Source organism: Triturus cristatus, chromosome 3_2, assembly GCF_964204655.1.
Source record: "Triturus cristatus chromosome 3_2, aTriCri1.1, whole genome shotgun sequence".
In the NCBI taxonomy this organism is placed as follows: domain Eukaryota; kingdom Metazoa; phylum Chordata; class Amphibia; order Caudata; family Salamandridae; genus Triturus; species Triturus cristatus.
This window is the reverse complement of record NC_140584.1, coordinates 144089229-144101931: the sequence shown is the minus strand read 5'-3', so window position 1 is coordinate 144101931 and position 12703 is coordinate 144089229.

The window sequence follows — 12703 nt, the reverse complement described above, 5'->3', positions numbered from 1 at the left end:
TCTCCCCCACGGGCATTATTGTTCTTAGAGCCTAAGTGGCTCCAATGTTGGCACAGTGACTCAAAGGGCACAGTGGTGCCAGGCCTCATTTGAAGATTCACAGCTGCCCAGCAAGTAGTGGGCAGCTGCACCGTTTAGGCGCACAGTTCTTTGGGGGCATGTTTTGAGTTAGGAGTGAGATGCACTCCTTTGCCCCTGACATTCCCAGCTGCCCAGCAAGTAGTGGGCAGCTGCAACGTTTAGGTGTGCGCAGATTGCGCACCCTTGACTTTCGCTGCCTTGGCAGCGCACCCTGACTTTTGGGACATAGAGCATTTGAGCCCCTGTTTGAGATGGCTAGTTGGCCAGGGGGAATATTAGGATTGTAGGACGCCAGGCCCTAATGTGATTGTGGTGCTAGGAAATGTGATTCATGTAGTATGATTTACGCACCCTGTTTTATACCTCTAAATGTGGTTCTTGTGATTATGAGGTTGTTTTGCATATAATGGTTTATGCTAGTGAGATTTATTTCCTAATGTAGTTATGCTTAGGAGGTTAGGGTCTAATGCGTTTTAGACTTATGAGAGAATTGCATAATGTGTTTATGCTGGTGAGGTTGGCACAGAATGAATTTGTGCCTAATGTGATACTGTGCATAATGTGGTTTATGTTACAGGCTGATGCTAAGTACAGTGATTACCAGTGGTTACTGGTTGTACGTTTATGACATGTTTTACTTTTACTAAGTTTGCTTTGTGAGGGTTCTGACAGTGGTCCAGTGGGCCCTGTCAGGTGTATATAATCCTTTGTAGATATGACCCAGTGCCTGGTGGCACCATGTATAATATGAGTTTACTATTCTAATGTGTTATGATAATACAAAGGCTATTTTTATATATAACCTTGTGTGGAGTTCCTTTTGTAGTGTGCCTGGGATGTTGTCGCTGTGTGCATGTGCAAATGCTTTACACATGGCCTCTGGGATAAGCTCGTGCCAAGCTACCAAGGGGGTGAGCAGGGGTTATCTTTGGCGTGTAACTCCCTTGCCCTGACTAGAGTGGTGGTCTCTGTCTGGCTTTGGTGCAAGCCTTAGCCAACCAGAGATCCCCTTTCTAACATTGGTGGCAGCGGTGGGATTAGGACTTGTGCTTGCGCAGTACCACAGCGACAACTGGCTGCATTACAAAGCTCTGCATTTTAGATAGTCACATGGAAAGGGATTATTGTGTCTAAGTTGTTTGAAGTGTCATTTCTTTAGAAATGTGTTTCTTGTGCACTAAGAGTTGGGTGTCCTGCCAAGGACAGAAACCAGAGAATCTGGAGGAGAGACTGCCCTTGAGCCATTGGCCTGGTTCTTGGGTTGGCCTACAGTGGGGACTTAATTGGTATGGAGTCACTAGCTCAGGAGGGTAGTTCATCCCCTAAGTGCAGTGTGAGTTTCCTGGATTCACCAGTAAGGGTGGGATCCAGTGGTGGCAGCAGAAGTGTGTGTCCAGTGCATGAAGTCCCATTCCCAGTTCCCAGAGGGTGGTACCTGGTTCCCGTAAGGGGGGTGCAGGTTGAGATTCAGGGGCAGTAGATACTGTCTCACCAGTCTTGTTGGGGGAGTGTGGATGAGTGATGTGTTGCACTGGGTGAATGGGTGTGAGTTCTCTGAAATAAGGAGCTTGCTGAATAATTGGGTGTGAGTTCTCTGAAATAAGAGCTTACTGAATAATTGGGTGTGAGTTCTCTGAAATAAGGAGCTTGCTGAATAATTGGGTGTGGGTTCTCTGAAATAAAGAACTTGCATTGGGGAGTGATTCCAAAAGGAGTGGCTTAGGTGTCTTCCAGCCCAGAGGGATGAAAGAGGTTCAGAGTAGCCCAGCTAGGTCCCGGTGTAGGGGCTCACATCCTGTCTCAGAGGAGAAGGAGTGAGTGGTTCTGTCCCGAGGTGCCCGAAATCCAGTCTCAGGACCTGGATTGTTTCTTAAGGGAACATCAGGTCGGGGGCCTAGGCTGTACTTGTAGGCCATTTGAGGGGGATCTCCCCGTGTTATATGATCTGAAGAGGCATTTGGGAGTGATCACTTTAGGAAACAAGAAGAAACCTTTGTTGAGGAGAGGAACCAGATGAAACTGAGGAGAGACTATCCCTGAAACTGGGGGAAGTGGCCTGCAGTGGTTGCCTGACTGCCCAAGAAAGGAGGAAGGAACTGTGTGTGTACTTAATTTTCAACTTGTGTAGGATCTCCCAGTGTCTAGAGGATGTGGAGTGTCTGTAACTAGCGCTCCAGCAGCCCTGGTGTCTGGCAGTGCCGCTCCTAAGGGGAGGGTGCAGAAGTCCAGATTGAGGGGTGAGAGGGGGAAAGAGTCCCCAGTGGGAACCAGTAGGTCAGGGGCCAGCCGGGAGGCTGAGTCACCAATGAGTGGCCATGGTGACGCCACTTCTGTCTTGGGGATCTGCACGCACTGTCAGATGGACAGGAGGTCATGAGATCTGTGCCAGGCAGACTGTCACACGACACATTAGTTATTTGTCACCCTCGGGGGGCATGTGTGTTCCCCGTGAAGTCCTGGTTCGCCAGACATCTGACCAAAGGGTACGTCCCTGGGTTGGGGAGCCAGTAGTCGGTGTTTCCGGATCTGGACTTGAGGGCAGCTGTAATCAGTGTCCTGGCCGGTTTTGCCTTCTAAGGGCTACCACTCCCGTAAAGGGGGTATAGGGCTCTGGAAGGGGGTGCAGAGGGAGGGAGTCCTCTCCTCTGACCCCGGTGCATCCGGTGGATGTGGATCCCAGGTGGTAGACCAGTTGATGGAGAGCGGTCCCGAAATGGTGGGAGAGTTGTGTTCTGGTGGGTGCTTCCCTGGGAGGGTGCGGAACCCCAGAAGTAGAGGTTGGGTGAGGAGATGCTTTGCCCATGACCTCTGGTCAGCCTGAGGGTGCGGACCCTAGGTTGAAGGATCAGTGGTAGTTTGGAACTACACTGAGAGGGAGAGTGGGGAATGGCTATTGTATGCCAGGGGTTACTGCCCCCCACTCTGTGGTTCGGCAAGGACCAGTGGTATCTGGGTGGGCTAGGGCCTGGTCCTGGCCGTGGGCAACTAGGGAGTACCAGTGGGGTAGCCTAGTTGGGCCTGGGAGATTTTTTCAGAGGGAACCACGTTGGTTCAGAGTGGCGTAGAACCGGAGGGTGTCCCTGCAGTGCGGGCCCGTGTCCGTGTTCTATCACCCCAAGCAGGGAAGCCCATCACAGTGGTGAGTGGTCTGCCCTGTGTTTTGGCTGGAAGGGGGTTGTGTTGGACTTGGCCCTTTTGGCAGGTTCACCTCTAAACTTTTTGCCTTTCCTGTGACCTGGTATTGGTGGTCCAGTGTAAAGTGCGTGCGCTCTCTTAGTGCATGTGGTGAGATTGGCCTGCCCTCCCATAGGAATGCATGGGGGATGTCCTTGTGCTCTTCCTTGATTTTCTGACTGTTTATTTAATTGGAGCTCTTGCTGTTCAGCTAATTTTACTTGAGCCCACATTACTTTTTCTACTAAGGCTTATCGTTTGTTATCAATTTCGTCCCCACAATATTTAGCATATTTCAAAATCTCGTCAATGGGCTTTGATTGCCAACACAACATGTGCTGCTTAATCATTTGAGATATATCCAATCGTAGCCCAGACTCAAATAGGTACACAAAATGAGTCATGTCTTCGTTTCCTAAGCTTTCAAACCCACTATACTGTTTGAACACCTGTAAAAGACGTTCATAGTAGGCATGCACAGACTCATTTTTCTCTCAGGTTGTCCTGTCTATTTTTACCCAATCAGTTTCTTTCGGGGGAGTTTTACTCTTCAGAAAAGTGATCACCTGGTGATATTTTTTCATTACATCTTCTGACGGGGGTCCTGTCTTTGAATCTCTTGGATACTCCTCACCAGGCCAATCTACAGTAATTTTACACTCTGTCCATAAATCTGCAGCTACCACTATGTCAAACAGACCATCCAAATGTTTTAATAAAACCTTTGAAACTTTCACAAACCTCTCAACTTGTCTGTACCACTCCACTGGTTTCTCTCTCAATTTTTGGGAAATCCTTTGTAAATGACAAAATATCCTGTCCATTCCATGGCACATGTACGTACCCCCCTCTGGGTACTTCTCTCATCGGGTACAACCGTTCAGCTTTTTCTGTTTCTCTCATGGCATATTCAGATGTCATTCGATTTACCTGTGCTTCTTCCTTTTTCTTTGCCCATCTAACTTTCCATCTTTCAAGATCTCCCCACTTTTGCAACAGAAATAACAATTCCCTGATCTGCAATTTTCTTCCAGACACATTCATGTTTTCCAAATCCTTATCAGAAAATTCTGCTCTATATGGTTTCTCCAACACCTTTGATTTCCCTATGTCAATTCCCATTTCCGGTGCCAAATTCACCAGTTTTTCATGGAATACTTTTGTATTTCGTGTAATGCTTCTACAAATAAACAGTAATTCTTCCTCACTGTATGTGTTTAATCTATCTAGACCCACATTACTAGCAACCATTTCTTCCAATTCTACTCTCAATTTGAAAATGTCCAATAATTTTGGCTGTGACTTTGGTTTCTCTATTTCTTGAGACCATCTCTCTATATCTTCTGGGGTTAATATTGTGTCACTTCTAGTTCCTGATGATGTTTATAGTCTAACTTCTATTGAACAACTGGGCAAATTTCTCTTCGGGGTTTCCATCATCAGCTCTCTTATAGGCAAATCCATCAATGATATTACTGATTCGCATTCACTTGCTTGATCATATATTATTATTTTTTCTTTTCTAGGTTCTATGCTTGGGGTAAGCATTACAGGAACTTTGGGACAATTTGAGTTTTCTCCATACAATGGAACTACCGGACCTATTGTCACTGGTATGGTCAATGCCTCCGGATGTGCGTTTATCTGAGCATTCTCTGAATCAATTCATCTCTATTTTTATTTACTGCTTCCCTTTCCTTTTCTTGAAGTACCCTGTCTGTGGTGTCATGCACTATCTGGGGAACTAAAGGTGTTCCTATCATCGGGGCACTAGGGGTCATTCTATTGAATCCATCATTATAAGGTGAAGGACTTTTCATCAATATGTCTTCTAGGTATCCCTCTTCTGTTTCTCCACTACCTAACATGGTTAAGTGCTTGGTTTTCTCTGTACATTTACCTCCTGTCTGCTCTTCTGATGTTAACACAGGATATAAATCTTCTGCCACCATGGCCTGTCTCCATTGTTTCATTTGAGCATCTCTAGTCTCTTGGGGAAATTTCGGGTGATATTTGCTTAAGGTTCTGTTACTCCGGGGTCTATCATGTTCTATCATGTTCAAAGGCTTCCATTTACCATTCTTCTAAAGCCTCAAATTGATTCAATGTAGGTCTGGGTTCTAATTCATTTATCTGTGTCCTTAAATTGTACAATATTCTTCCATTAAAGCTTCCGTATTCAGGAAATGCTAATATTCCATCATCTTTTGTGTATTCTACCCAATTCTCTAACCATACACAGGTATGATAGCCTTTCTCCACCATCATGTATGATGCAGGCGTATTTGGAGGAGGAATGAGAATCCCCTCTCTACTCTTAATGGGTTTGTCCTTTTTAAAATAATTCTTAATGTTAATGTTGGATCGTACATGCAAACTCCACTATCTATTATTATTCTTGGTATTTCTATTTTGTCAACCAATCAAACGCTTGCTTTAATTCTAAAATTCTCCAATACTAGCGCGTTTTCTAGTCTGAGAACCAATCAACTTCTACTCTGCTCGCTCGCTCAGCCAGTGCTTGCGCGGCTTTTCTGTGACGTCAGTATCACTCCTTACTACTGACCCCTCCTTTAAAATTTCACATCAACTACATGCCTGCTCTTTCAACCAATCCCACCGCGGCTTTTAGTGACGTCAGTGCAGCACCCTCAACTGACCCCTCCTTTATAAGGTAATGCGAAAACTTATTTTCTCACAAATTTCACACAAATTTCATTAATTAAACAACGTATAAACATTTGCTATTCTGTCTGACCCACTAATTCAAAGAATAGCACTCATTCAGTATTACCCTTTCTAGGTGATATAATACCAAACTTTCACCAACGAACTCCTCGCTACCAATTATCCTCACTAACATACAAGAAATATTTCCCTAACGTAGTGCTTCTAGTCCTGCATAACTTTCAGCACTTTCTCGATCCAGACCAATAACCTCACTGCAGTGTGGCTTCCACTTAGCACCCGCTATTCAATATTCCCGGGAATTTCCAGACAGCATAAAACAATACATAAAACAATACATAACGGGTTTTGGTTATACATAAATCAAAAATTCAAAATTTCAAATTCAAATTATACTAACCATGCCTCTGCTACCAAGAAAAACTGATGCAGCGGAGTTTACCAGCTCTACACATTCATACACACAGCACTCATTTGGGCCCATACACATTCATACACTCAAATATCCACTGGCCATCAATTTTATTTTACCCTAGGAAACATTTACCCCAGTGTTCTTACCATTTCTGTCTCCTGAGTAAATGAACATGGGAAAGATCTAGTAGTAGATTATAATAGGGAGGAAATACAATAATACATTTAACTTTTATTTAAAGGACCACAGACTCAGAAGGAGTTTTAAAAGTTTATCTGAATTAATAATTTTGTGAGTCAAATCAGAATACACATAGAATTCTCCATCAGGAAAAATAGTAGTTAGTTTATAATCAATTTTGCATTTCTTAAATTCTTGCAATGGCAGCACCTGAGGAGAGAAAGAATAGAGGGCAAATACCGAGCATTTAACCCTACAGTTATATTTACCTAGAATGGTGTGAGGACCCCGACATCAGAGTGTCAACGATTCAAGACCAGCTTAAGACCAGGAAGGTGACCTCTTCTAGCGTAACGCCAGCATTACACCCCTCTCTGGTGCTACTCTCTCCGGCTCGGGCTCGTCCGGACCCCTTCCTAGATGTGCCTCCTCGGTTGTTCTGCGAATTTCCCTAGTGTTGGATTGTTCAGTCAGATTGCAGAAAAATCGGGCAGCATCTCAGCATAGCATCAGCATCTCAAATGTCTAGTGTGTCTAACTATCTCGAACTTACCTTTGTTATACCAAGTTAAATGTATGACCCACCCCCAAATGTTTCAATTCCATGTTCACCCACAATTTGATTGGACCAAGCAGTGGGGTGAGGACATCACACCATAGTAAGTGCAATAATTTCTTTAGTTCTATTATCTAGCTCCCCGCCCCTTAATTTTAATACCCACAAGCTTTATTCCCACAAGCATTTCATATGTGGATCGATAAGTCTGCAATACAATGTTGTATCTTCTTCCTCTCGTAGGGTCAAGAGTTGTTCTTCCCATGTCCTTGCTAGGCTTAGGGTTTGGCAGCCAGTCAATAACCTCATTTGTTTCAGGACAAGCAGACGTTGCGCATGCGTAGAAGCCACAAGGAAACAGAGACGCGGTCCCCCTCCAAGGCCCAAATATGAACTTAAATGAATTCACTGGATGCCACTTATTTCTACTCTAACCTCATTTACTTAATACATCTTTTGCATTAATAGTTTAGTAAAACTTGCATCAGTTAGTTTCAGCTCAGCATGTGCTTTAGTGCGAAGGTTTCGAGCAGCAATATTAAAAGGTATTGCGCAGCTGCAAAGTTTTTCCCCCCAAGTGACAGAAGGCGTCATACTACGTAGATGTAGTAGACGCATGCACGGAAAAATTCGTGCTTTTTTGGCAGCCATTTTAGGACACTCAGGTTACTGGTTAGTAGAATACATAGAAAAGCTTCCCCTAGATACAAATGTAAAATGTGATGCAAAATTAGCATTCACAGACAGGTTGGTTACAATGTTGCAGGTTATTCAAGAGGATTGCATATAAGCAAGTTTCTTTTTATACAAAACCTTGCTCCATCAGTAGCGATTGCAGATGATGCAGTCAAGTACGCAAGATACATTGCTCCCAGTGCGGCCTTCTCGGACCACGCATCATCGCAGGGTGCACACACGCTGAGTGCTTCAGGTGCCACTAACTCAGTGCACCAAAAGTCAACACCACGTGGCCTTATTGAGGCAGAATTCAATGCAAGCCGCAACACATGGTGCCACTAACCCTGTTCAACACAAGCCTGCAACACGTGGTGCCACTAACCCTGTTCAACACAACCCGCGACACATGGTGCCACTAACCCTGCTCAACACAAGCCGCGACACGTGGTGCCACTAACCCTGTTCAACACAAGCCGGCGACATGTGGTGACACTAACCCTGTTCAACACAAGCCGATCCCACATGTGGAACTGTGTCCTGAGTCCTGAATGGCAGTGACCCCAAGTCTGTGGCAGCGACCACAGCACCAGACTCCCTTTGATCAGTTATGCATATAGTACCAGCCCTAGAATTTACTCTTCCCGAGGTGGTAAATGTCATTCTAGCCCTTTCGAGGGGGAAGGCCCCTGGTCTTGACAGGTTGCCCGGCGATCTTTTTCGCTCATACGCAGATATATGGGGTCCTTATCTCCTTACACTCTTTAACGCCATTCTGGGTGGGATGGAGATTCCTTGTACTTGGCTGGGGGCTGAGATAGTGCCCATTTTCAAAAAGGGTTCGCCTCTGCTCCCAGCCAACTACAGGCCAATAAGCCTCATAGATGTCCCCCAGAAAATTTACTCGCGCCTTCTCCTAAACCACCTTATGGAGTGGATGGAGGAAAATAAAATTCTCAGCCCCCTACAAGCTGGCTTCCGGAAAAACACGTCCACCATGGATCAGATCTTCCGCCTCGTACTCCTATACTGGAAAACTGTGACCATTGAGAGGGGAAGGCTGTACATGGTGTTCGTGGACCTGAAGTCAGCTTTTGACCTGGTCCCCAGGAAGAAACTATGGGAGACACTAATGGGGCTGGGAGTTCCACCCCATCTTTTAAATGCCATTACTAGGCTCCATGAAAACAACTTTGCACAGGTCAGGTATGGAAGGACGGGTGCGCTGACATCTAAATTCCCAGTTCGTAGAGGGGTCAGACAGGGTTGTGTCCTTGCCCCGACCCTGTTCTGCCTCTACGTTAACAATGTAATTGCTTATCTTGACAAGGTTCAAGATAATGACGCCCCGTCTTTGGCCGGCAGGAGGGTACCGGCCATTATGTTTGCGGACGATACCCTCCTGCTGTCCAAATCCCCGATGGGGATACAACGGATTTTAGATGGCTTTGGTCTTTTCTGTAGCCAATATGGCTTGGAAATAAATACAGGGAAGACCAAATTTATGATATTCAACCCCTCAGCCAAAACCAGACCTAATCCATCCCTGAGTTCAGTTACACTGGAGAGAGTAAAAACCTTTCAGTACCTAGGGGTAACGCTGCATGAGAACCTATCATGGGAACCTCACGTAGCAATCAGTCGTATGAAACTCGCACAACTGTCTGGGGGAATTTTGAAGGTAGCAAATTCCTCCACCTACAAACCAATTAGCCCGGCAGTTGTAATGTACAAGTCACAAGCTAAAGCAGCCGCATCCTACGGTGGAGAACTCTGGGGCTACAAGGCAGGCACAGGAATTATTAATGCAGAAAACAATTTTTCAAGGCGTCTCCTGGCCCTCCCCCGAGGCACACCCCTCCTTCCTCTAAGAATGGATATGGGTTTACCCTCTATAAAAGAGGACCTGGAACTTATGCCACTAAGGTTCTGGCATAGGCTCTGGTCCACTGTTGAGCTTCTACACTATAGGCAAGAGCTTGCACATGTCATGAATCTGAACTCCTGCGACAAAATTACCTGGCTAGCCTCGATAAAGAAAGAACTCTATAGGTTGGGACTCCACGAACTATGGGACTCGCCAGAGCAAGGTTGTCTTGGGGTCTCCCGCAAACGTCTTGTGGGTATATATAGGGAACAATGTTATGCCTCCCTGGTCTCGGCATCTAACAAGGGGTCCTTGACTGACCGATTTTTGACTTTCAAGGACCATTATCAGTTTGAGGGATTTATGGACATTATTTTTCCCATTTTATCTAGAAAATTGTTTATACAATGGAGGCTAGGGACTCTCCCTATTAAAACTTTTACCCACAACTGGACAATAAAGAATGATAAAATCTGTCCAGGGTGCTGCAACCATGATGAGGTAGAAACCCACATTCTGTTCTTTTGCCCAGCATACAATAGACCAAGAAGATATTGGCTAGTCCCACTATGCAGAAATCTGGGCATTAGGAGTCATCAGCAGGTGTACAGAATACTGAAAACGAACACTGATCCGCATATAGTGTTTGCAGTTGCAAAATTTTTAACGGCTATGTGGCATATAAGGTCTAACATAAATAAGAACTGTGTTGGTTAATGAATTCCATTTTCTAGATGCCCGTAACATTTGTACATTGATTTTACTGCTTTTATCATGTTTGCACTTTTTGTGATGTTTTAAATGTCTCGTGTGATTCTATCTTTTATGGCCTAATTGGCCGAAATAAAGAAATTTTGGATTGGATTGGAGTTATGCATATTTCCATATGCAAGGCCGGCGACACGTGGTGCCACTAACCCTGTACAACACAAGGGGTGACACGTGGTGCCATTAACCCTGTTCAACACAAGCCGATCCCACATGTGGAACTGTGTCCTGAGTCCTGAATGGCAGTGACCCCAACTTCGTGGCAGCGACCACAGCACCAGACTTCCTTTGATTAGTGACACGTATTTGCATATGGAAGGCTGGCGCCACCAACCTATGCATGTGGCTGTGGGCCCTTGCTCACCGCTACCTCTGGCCTACACTGCGGTTAGCAGGGCTCACAATTCAGATACAGTTGCGATTGCAGAAGACGCAGTAGGCAAGAGACATTGCTCCCAGTGCGGCCGGTCCACACTAAGCAGCATCACAGGCTCATACACTTCGACAGTGTATTCTATACATATTTCATATTTTCATGATACGCCTACACTGTGGTCATTAGGGCTCCCAATTAACATTAAATCTTGATTCATTAATTACAGAGTCCACTAGGCAAGTAACTATCACAGGCCCAAAACCTACATAATATCCTTTCAGTATCCTTGCTTCAAGAACTTTTTTTATATCAGTTATAGCTTTAGTGCAATCACCAAATTCAGCTTCAAGTGCAAACAAACACTCAATAACAGTCTACACTGCGGGCAGCAGAGCTCACAATTCAAATTTAGGACATGTGGTGCCACTATCCCTGTTCAACACAAGCCGCGACACGTGGTGCCACTAACCCTGTTCAACACAAGCCGATCCCACATGTGGAACTGCGTCCTGAGTCCTGAATGGCAGTGACCCCAACTTTGTGCAGCGACCACAGCACCAGACTCCCTTTGATCAGTCAGGCATATTTCCATATGCAAGGCCGGCGACACGTGGTGCCACTAACCCTGTACAACACAAGGAGCGACATGTGGTGCCACTAACCCTGTTCAATACAAGCCGATCCCACATGTGGAACTGTGTCCTGAGTCCTGAATGGCAGTGACTCCAACTTCGTGACAGCGACCACAACACCAGACTCCCTTCAGTTTTATTTTTTGTTGTTTTGTTTAAATAAAATGTTTTATATGTAAATCTATAGATTCTTGCTTGTCCAACCTCACAAGGACAATTCCGGGCCCAAGAAGGTTGTTGGGGGTATGTTGGTAATGTGGGAAGAGGGTGCGTTACCTGCTGATGTGGGGAGAGGCAGCATGAAAGGGGTATCTCTCACAGAAAGAACTCCGGTATGTTTTCAAAAATGCCTCGGACAGATGCCAGCTGACGGACTGAATCACAAAATAGCTTTTCAATGTTTATGTAGTGTGACTTATGAACAGTTTGCACCCAGAATTGCAGAGGGACAACTGCGGCCCGTCCACTCGACTCACAGATGCAGTACTACGAGCCGTCCGCTCCCAAAGGAACAGCAGCGTAGTAGCTCGCAGAGGTACAGGAACAGCAGCGTAGTAGCTCGCAGAGGTACAGGCACAGCAGCGTACTAGCTCGCAAAGCTAGAGAGCTGCGAGTCGACGGACTGGCATCTAACGGCATAGCTGTGAAGTGGGGATGTTAGGCAGAGGGAGCGTGAAAGGGTTATCTTGCACAGACAGAGCTCCGGTATCTTAAATTGCCCCAGAACCTTTCTTTTATATTTTCACTCGATTCGCGAAAGCGCGCTTTCTGGACCAAGACCTTTCTCCCTACCAAATTTGGCTTAAATCCGTTCAGCAGTTTGACCTGTAGCCTTGTCTAAAGTTTCCTATAAAAAATCCATTGAGAAAACACGTTTTCACCCCCCCCACATAGCTACCTGTCGCAGGTGTACTCGCTGTTGGTGTGCAGGTCAGTGGTCTAGTTGTCAACATGTCACGGCCACTCCCTGAGGGCAGGTTTGCACACACACCACACCCATCCAGACAATGCGTCACAGGCCACGTGACCATGCAAATTTAATGCATCGACAACTTCACATCCTTTATTGCTGGTGGTGACTGGATGGCGGACCCTCCACGGGTCTCAATCATAAAGAGTCCATGAGGGTTAGTCGCACCTTGAGCTGTATGGCTGTCAGGGGCCTTCTACCATGTGGCGCAGACTTGACATGCACTAGGTTAGTGCCACCTGAAGCTGATGTGGCCGTCAGGGGCCTACCACCACGTGGCACGGACTTGAGTTGCACTGGGTTAGTCACACCCTAAGTTGT